At 47.1% G+C, this 8,656-nt stretch overlaps 1 non-coding gene across 1 annotated transcript; it reads left to right on the top strand.

The window, feature by feature from the left end:
- Nucleotides 1-6,317: 6,317 nt before the first annotated feature.
- LOC130125671 (5S ribosomal RNA) lies at nt 6,318-6,436 on the top strand. Its single transcript, XR_008811521.1, has one exon. It is a non-coding gene; the product is annotated as a 5S ribosomal RNA (ribosomal RNA).
- Nucleotides 6,437-8,656: the final 2,220 nt, after the last annotated feature.

Genomic DNA, 8,656 nt, shown 5'->3' on the forward strand with positions numbered 1-8,656 from the left:
AGAAGGGGGAGAGAGGAGAATTTGTGGTGGTGGAGAGTCGAGCGGAGAAACGAAAAGAGAGACGAGGTGGAGGGGTCACAGCAATGGCGTTGGTGAAAGAGACGGCGGTCGCAGCGGAAGCGGCGGGGAGGGAGGGGGAAGGGAGAGAGATGGATAGAGACCTGGTGGTTAATGTGGACGTGGAGGGAGAAGACAAAATCTCCATGATGGAGCTTCTGCGTGCGGTTGACAACACGTGTGGGAGAGTATTGGGCTGCAGGTCGAAAAGCGACAAGCGATGGGAGCTCACGATGAGTAACCCGAAAGGGAAAACAAGACTGCTGGACGGCTTCAAGATTAGAAACTCCAGAGTGGTGGCATCGGAAGTTACGAGGGACACCAGGATCGTCTCCTTTTTGAACCTTCCCCTGTATGTCACAGACAATCAAATTGTTACTAAACTGAAGCAGTGGGGCGTGGAGCCGGTGTCTCCTATCAAGCGGAGGAAGTGGGCCGGGACGGACGTTTTTGACGGGACGAGATTCCTCAAAGTCCGTTTCAATGAAAATGTCTCCTCTTTACCTTACAGCACCAAATTTGAGACGCTGGAAGGGATTGAATACTTCAGAGTGCTGCACGATAATCAATCTAAAGTTTGCAGGCTGTGCCTCCAGCCCGGACACATCCTACGGGAGTGCCCGGAGTTCAAGTGCTTCAAGTGCGGGGAGATCGGACACTACGCACGAGAATGCGCAGCCATGCCTGGAGCAGATCCCAAAGAGGAGACAGAGAGGGACACCGGCGAGGGAGTGGAGGACGGGGCAGAAGAGACGGAGACAGGAAATCATCCTGATGGCATTGCGACTGATGGCGAAGCAGAGGGGCCCCAGTCAGCTGCACGCCATGAGATGGAGGAGGAGAGCGAGGTCGAGGAGGAAGAGGAGGAGGAGGAGAAAAGAGGAAGCGGCGGTTTGACTGCGGCCTCTGAGAGGGTGGGGAGGATGCCGACGAGCGTCTCCACTCTGGCGCACGGGTCGCTGAGGGGTCAGGCTGTAACAACATCAGGGGACAGGAGCCGCAGCAACCAGAGGGAGGGCAGTTCGGCCAGCCTTGCGTCCTTGCCTTGCGGGCAGCCGGGGCAGAGAGGGCCTCTACACGGGCAGGGGAGTGAGAGACGACAGCCGAACCCTAAGGCTTCGGAATGGGATGGAGTTAGTAAGGGGAGGGAAGAGGGAACAAGCAGAAAGGGCAAGACTAAGAGGGGTAAATAATAATGGACTGAAAAGGGTGTGCATCATGTTTTTTGTTTGGGGATTATTTTTCTCTGTCTTTCCCACTCACCATGGTCAAAATAGCATCATTCAACGTACGTGGACTACGTGACATGGACAAGTTCACTAAAGTCGTAAAAATGTGTGATGCAGAAATAATCTGTCTCCAAGAAACCCACTGGGACACTGACTGTGAAACTCAGTGCAAGAAAAGGTGGCCTGGATCCTACTTTTCAAGCCATGGGACTCAGCGGGCACGAGGAGTAAGCATCATGGTGAGTAGCCACATTGAGGCTGATGCCACTCTAATAGACAAAGACATTGGGGGGAGGTGGGTTAAAGTGGGCTTTGTTTTTGAAGACACTGTCTACAAATTACTGAACATTTATGCGCCCAACCACGAGGGGGACAGGTCTTCTTTCTTTCGAGAATTGAATATCATAGCTAAAGACTGTGACATCATAGTTGGGGATTTCAATGTCAAGATGAGCAGGCTTGACATTAGCGATAACGGTAGCTATAAACACGACTGTTCTAGAGCGGCCCTGAATCTGTTTATGGCCAAGAATAATTTCTGTGATTTATGGAGAACCAGAAATCCCATAACACGAGAGTACTCGAGAGTACAGCCACAAATGGACACTGTACGGCAAAGTCGGATTGATTTTTGTTTAGTCAAGAAACCGCAGATCGACCTTTTCGATACTGTGCGCTATTGTTTAAATTTCATTAGTGATCATGCCATCCTGCGTGTGGGAATGGGGGGTAAAAGGAGGGGGAGGGGGGGAGGCGTGTGGCACCTTAATGCTAGCCTGCTGAACAGAAGGGATTATGTTGAATGCATCTCTAAAGTGATCTCATTTGAATGTTCACAGCCTGAGTTTGGGGAAAATATCATAGAGGGGTGGGAGAAATTAAAAGTGAGAATTAAACAAAAAAGTATTCAGTTTGCGAAAAGATTGAACTTTAAAACTAGAGAAAAAGAAAGATCATTAAGAAATACAATTGCTAAATTAAATGCACAACCGGTTGTCAATGTTGAAAGGCTTGTGAATATTCAAAATGAAATAAATGAAATTGAAAGGATAAAATGTGAAGGTGCTATAGTGAGGAGCCGTGCTCAATATGCAGTAGAAGGGGAGAAAAGTACAGCTTTTTTCCTCAACTTGGAAAAAAGGAAACAAAATCAGTGTTATTTGCAAGAAATCAAAAATAAAGAAGGTAAAGTAGTGACCAATTTCGTAGACATTCTGGAAACAGTACAAACTTTTTATAGTGACTTGTTTAAAACTGAGAGTTCAGACATACAAGCTACAAATGACATATTGGAAGAGATGACTGCTAAATTAAATGATGAGGATAAATCAGCGTGTGAACAGGAAATAACTGAGGAAGATATAGAGTGTGCAATAAATCAAATGATGTCAAATAAAAGCCCAGGTAGTGATGGGTTGACGGCAAACTTCTATAAAGCTTTCTGCAACACGCTCAAACCAACACTACTGAAATTGTATAAAACAATGGAAAAAGAACAGAAGGTACCGGAGTCAATGACTCTAGGCTTGATCACTTTAATTTTTAAGAAAGGGGAGAAGAATAAACTAACAAATTATAGGCCCATTACTCTGTTGAACAATGACTACAAAATACTAATGAAAATATTGGCAAACAGAGTCAAACAAATATTACATACAATAATAGAAGCCACCCAGGCTTATAGTGTGCCAGGGAGAGAAGTCACTGACACAGTACGCACCATAAGAGATGTGGTGGAGTATTTAAAAGAGACAGATCAAGCAGGTGTCCTTCTGGCCATTGACTTCAATAAAGCCTTTGACCGAGTAGAGCATCAATTTATGTTTAATGTACTGGAGAAGGTAGGTTTTGGAGACAGATTTCTAACTTGGGTAAAATTATTATATAGCAAAGCTACAGGTAAGGTCAAATGCAACGGTGCAACCACTGATGCGTTTCCTCTGGAAAGGTCGGTCAGACAAGGCTGTCCACTATCCTCAATCCTGTACACAATAATAGCAGAGCCACTAGGAATTCTATTAAAACAAGACAAGGGTATTAGAGGTATTGAGTTACCAGGGGGAGGATCCTGTGTCGTCCAGCAATTTGCTGATGACACCACCCTAACAGTAAAGGACATGGCAAGCATAGAGAGAGCAATGGCAGTAATAAACATGTACGGTCGAGCCTCTGGCTCCCGCATAAATGTAGGTAAGTCAGAAATCATGTTCATTAACATGGCTGAGCCTCAGCAGGAGACCACACCTTTTAAAATACAAAGCAAGCATATAAAAATTCTAGGTACCTACATCGGTAAAGATGTAGTGGCAGCTCGTGATCTGTCATGGACGGAAATTATTAGTAAAATAGAAAAATGTCTAAATTATTGGAAACTGAGAGACCTAAAACTCAAAGGTAGAGTAGTGGTTCTAAACAACTTAATATTGTCAAAACTAAACTATACATTAGCAGTTATAGAACTACCCTTATGGGTATTAAACAGAATAAATGAAATTATAACCAATTTTTTGTGGAGGGCAAAAGTAAGTAAAATAGCACGAAAAACATTAATAAGTAAGTACAGAGAGGGAGGACTTCAATTAGTAGATATAGAAAGCAAAAAAAGGGCGTTCAGGATCAAAACTGTGCAAAAATATCTGTGTGACTCCACAGCCCACGGCTGGAAAAGCCTGATGGCTTACTTCATAAACAAGGTATTTCACATAGGCGATTTTGTGCTGCTGATGCAACTAAAGCGACCGATGATGGCGGGGCTTCCAGGTTTCTATAGAGAAGTCCTGTCCGCTCACGCGGAATTTCTAAAGCATATAGACTATGCATGTGACTCGGTAAACGTCATCAGAGAAATGCCAATCTTTCTAAATAAGAAAATTCAAAAGACAGGTAAGCTTCTATGTAATAATGACATGTTAACAGCAGGTTTGGTCCAGTTGAAGGACGTCATGTATGAACTGATGCCGGGTTTTCTCCCCCCCCAAGCCATATATGACAGTATAAAGGAGATAAACTATGAGGCCAAAATTACGGAGACAACAAGCTATTATAACGACTTAAAGGAAAGCATCCCAAAAGAATGGCGGACAACCATAGAGCGGAGAGTGGTACAGAACAGAGAGGGGAAGCTCCCAGCCATGTTGGTGGAGCAAGGAGGAGAGTGGAGGAGTATACACAGATTGACAAGCAAACAGATCTATGGAAAGTTTCTGGCACAGGCGTCGCAACGTCCGACCTCTCTGCCGTTCTGGGGCAAAGTTATGCCCAATTTGAATGTGGGACAAATCTGGGGACAATGGAGGGTGAGAGGGAACAGCATTGAGGCAGAAGACAACGACTACAAAATCCGACACAACAAAGTGTTCACTAACGTTATTCTGCACCAATTTGACAAGGGGGTCGGCAGGGAGTGCGACGTCTGTGGCCTGCTGCCTGAAACACTATTGCACATGTACCGCCACTGCTCGGAGCTGGCGAGCTTCTTTGAAACCCTGAAAAAGTGCTTAGTCAACAAACTGGGATTAATTTGGGACAGCGGGGATTCGTGGGATGTATTCTTTGTGTTTGGAGTGTGGGAGAAGAGCAGGGTGAAGAACGCAGCGCTGTGCAAATTGCTCTTAAGTCACGCCCGGTGGGCCGTCAAATCACGTCGGAACATTGCGCACTTTGAACGCAGAATCATCCCGGTTTGGAACATTTTCAAAAACATGGTCAAAAAACAAACACATTACAGACTGACGCACGGCGATGCGGACTTCACCCGGCTCTTCATCAGAGACAGCCATCTCCTCTCCCTCAACAGGAGGGGGGAGATTGTGTGGAACTGGTGAGGGAGGGAGGGAGGGAGGGAGGGGAGGGAAAAAGTCTGAAATGATGTGAACGGAAAATGATGATTATTGGAAGTGTAAATATAAACAAAGTTAAAGACGCGTTACGGTTTTCTTTTAACTTTCTCTGTTATGTTTTATTGAAGTTAAGGGGAGGATGGGATCATTCTGTTTAATGTGGAATGTGTGTCATTTAAAATCTCAAAGTGGTGTTTTAATGTCACTTTCTTTTAAAAACACAGTCTAAGGTTTGTTCAAAAGGGCTGATTTGTTTCATTTTCTGTTCTGATTCCAAAGCGCTGATTTAAGTTGATGATTTGGAAAGCATGGCTTTATTTTATGTATAAAGAGAGACGGATACTATCTTGTGTAAGCGAAACAAAGTGTAAAACAAATGTAACAATGTGGAATTGATGGACAATACATGCAATCAAAAATGTATTTTTGTTCCCAAAAATATATTTTCATAATAAAAGACAAAAAAAAAAAAAAAAAAAAAAAAATAACGCCCGATCTCGTCCGATCTCGGAAGCCAAGCAGGGTCGGGCCTGGTTAGTACTTGGATGGGAGACCGCCTGGGAATACCAGGTGCTGTAAGCCTTTTATCCCCCCGCCCCAACTATAATCCACAAAGCAAACGTATAGGAAAAACCGGACATACATTTTGGTCAAAGATCACTACAAGCTACTCAATGGCCACCTCTTATGTTTTAGTCTTATTCTGTCACAGTCTCTCGCCCTTGACATCAAAGCGATCGCCCTTGACACCTGCTGACCCCCCCCCCTTCACCGCGGTACACCAGTTGGCCATCAAAGGAATCGCCGCTCTCCGTTGACATCAAAGCGATCGCCATCACCCTTAAAAAGCCTCCACTGTGAACCAGTCTGCGCTGGAACGTCGCCTTTCATGGACTTCTGCCTGCCCGCCTGCCTACCAGCCACTGAGCGAACTCCTGCTCTACCCCTGAGATCGGTTACTTCCATAAAGACTTGATTTCTTCCCTTACCTGGTTGTCCCGTCTGCTTTTGGGTTCTTTCCTGACACGTGACATATTCTTACACTTAACACTTGACTCTTTCCACAGCAAACGCAATAAGATGTCACGTAGCTGGTCATAAACGCAGAAACTGGTGAAATAAGCTGATAGCAGAAAGAAGAAGCGCGGAGGCCGAATTATATATAAAAGAGCGGCACGGTGCCGGCTCAACGGCTTACGGCCATACCACTCTGATAACGCCCGATCTCGTCCGATCTCGGAAGCTAAGCAGGGTCGGGCCTGGTTAGTACTTGGATGGGAGACCGCCTGGGAATACCAGGTGCTGTAAGCCTTTTATCCCCCCGCCCCAACTATAATCCACAAAGCAAACGTATAGGAAAAACCAGACATACATTTTGGTCAAAGATCACTACAAGCTACTCAATGGCCACCTCTTATGTTTTAGTCTTATTCTTAAACTTAACACTTGACTCTTTCCACAGCAAACGCAATAAGATGTCACGTAGCTGGTCATAAACGCAGAAACTGGTGAAATAAGCTGATAGCAGAAAGAAGAAGCGCGGAGGCCGAATTATATATAAAAGAGCGGCACGGTGCCGGCTCAACGGCTTACGGCCATACCACTCTGATAACTTCCGGGTTGGCGTGGTGGCGGCGGAGCGGACGAAAAAGACATTAAATCGACGGGGAAACGAGAGCAGTCTCTGAAAATCACGTTTCTAACTCCCCCCCAGCAGCTTTCTGCTGCACGGGGGAAACTTTTGTGGCTTTAGAAGCACGAAAATGGCACAGACGGCAAGGACACTCGGACCGGACAAGACTTACGACGACGGGCAGACGGACAAACAAAATGGAGGTATAGCGGCGGAAACAAAGAAGCCCCAGCAGGACGCGAATCCGACTGAGGCAGAAAGCGTGATGGAGAAGGGGGAGAGAGGAGAATTTGTGGTGGTGGAGAGTCGAGCGGAGAAACGAAAAGAGAGACGAGGTGGAGGGGCCACAGCAATGGGGTTGGTGAAAGAGACGGCGGTCGCAGCGGAAGCGGCGGGGAGGGAGGGGGAAGGGAGAGAGATGGATAGAGACCTGGTGGTTAATGTGGACGTGGAGGGAGAAGACAAAATCTCCATGATGGAGCTTCTGCGTGCGGTTGACAACACGTGTGGGAGAGTATTGGGCTGCAGGTCGAAAAGCGACAAGCGATGGGAGCTCACGATGAGTAACCCGAAAGGGAAAACAAGACTGCTGGACGGCTTCAAGATTAGAAACTCCAGAGTGGTGGCATCGGAAGTTACGAGGGACACCAGGATCGTCTCCTTTTTGAACCTTCCCCTGTATGTCACAGACAATCAAATTGTTACTAAACTGAAGCAGTGGGGCGTGGAGCCGGTGTCTCCTATCAAGCGGAGGAAGTGGGCCGGGACGGACGTTTTTGACGGGACGAGATTCCTCAAAGTCCGTTTCAATGAAAATGTCTCCTCTTTACCTTACAGCACCAAATTTGAGACGCTGGAAGGGATTGAATACTTCAGAGTGCTGCACGATAATCAATCTAAAGTTTGCAGGCTGTGCCTCCAGCCCGGACACATCCTACGGGAGTGCCCGGAGTTCAAGTGCTTCAAGTGCGGGGAGATCGGACACTACGCACGAGAATGCGCAGCCATGCCTGGAGCAGATCCCAAAGAGGAGACAGAGAGGGACACCGGCGAGGGAGTGGAGGACGGGGCAGAAGAGACGGAGACAGGAAATCATCCTGATGGCATTGCGACTGATGGCGAAGCAGAGGGGCCCCAGTCAGCTGCACGCCATGAGATGGAGGAGGAGAGCGAGGTCGAGGAGGAAGAGGAGGAGGAGGAGAAAAGAGGAAGCGGCGGTTTGACTGCGGCCTCTGAGAGGGTGGGGAGGATGCCGACGAGCGTCTCCACTCTGGCGCACGGGTCGCTGAGGGGTCAGGCTGTAACAACATCAGGGGACAGGAGCCGCAGCAACCAGAGGGAGGGCAGTTCGGCCAGCCTTGCGTCCTTGCCTTGCGGGCAGCCGGGGCAGAGAGGGCCTCTACACGGGCAGGGGAGTGAGAGACGACAGCCGAACCCTAAGGCTTCGGAATGGGATGGAGTTAGTAAGGGGAGGGAAGAGGGAACAAGCAGAAAGGGCAAGACTAAGAGGGGTAAATAATAATGGACTGAAAAGGGTGTGCATCATGTTTTTTGTTTGGGGATTATTTTTCTCTGTCTTTCCCACTCACCATGGTCAAAATAGCATCATTCAACGTACGTGGACTACGTGACATGGACAAGTTCACTAAAGTCGTAAAAATGTGTGATGCAGAAATAATCTGTCTCCAAGAAACCCACTGGGACACTGACTGTGAAACTCAGTGCAAGAAAAGGTGGCCTGGATCCTACTTTTCAAGCCATGGGACTCAGCGGGCACGAGGAGTAAGCATCATGGTGAGTAGCCACATTGAGGCTGATGCCACTCTAATAGACAAAGACATTGGGGGGAGGTGGGTTAAAGTGGGCTTTGTTTTTGAAGACACTGTCTACAAATTACT

The sequence above is a fragment of the Lampris incognitus genome, chromosome 15 (genome assembly GCF_029633865.1).
Source record: "Lampris incognitus isolate fLamInc1 chromosome 15, fLamInc1.hap2, whole genome shotgun sequence".
NCBI classification, from domain to species: domain Eukaryota; kingdom Metazoa; phylum Chordata; class Actinopteri; order Lampriformes; family Lampridae; genus Lampris; species Lampris incognitus.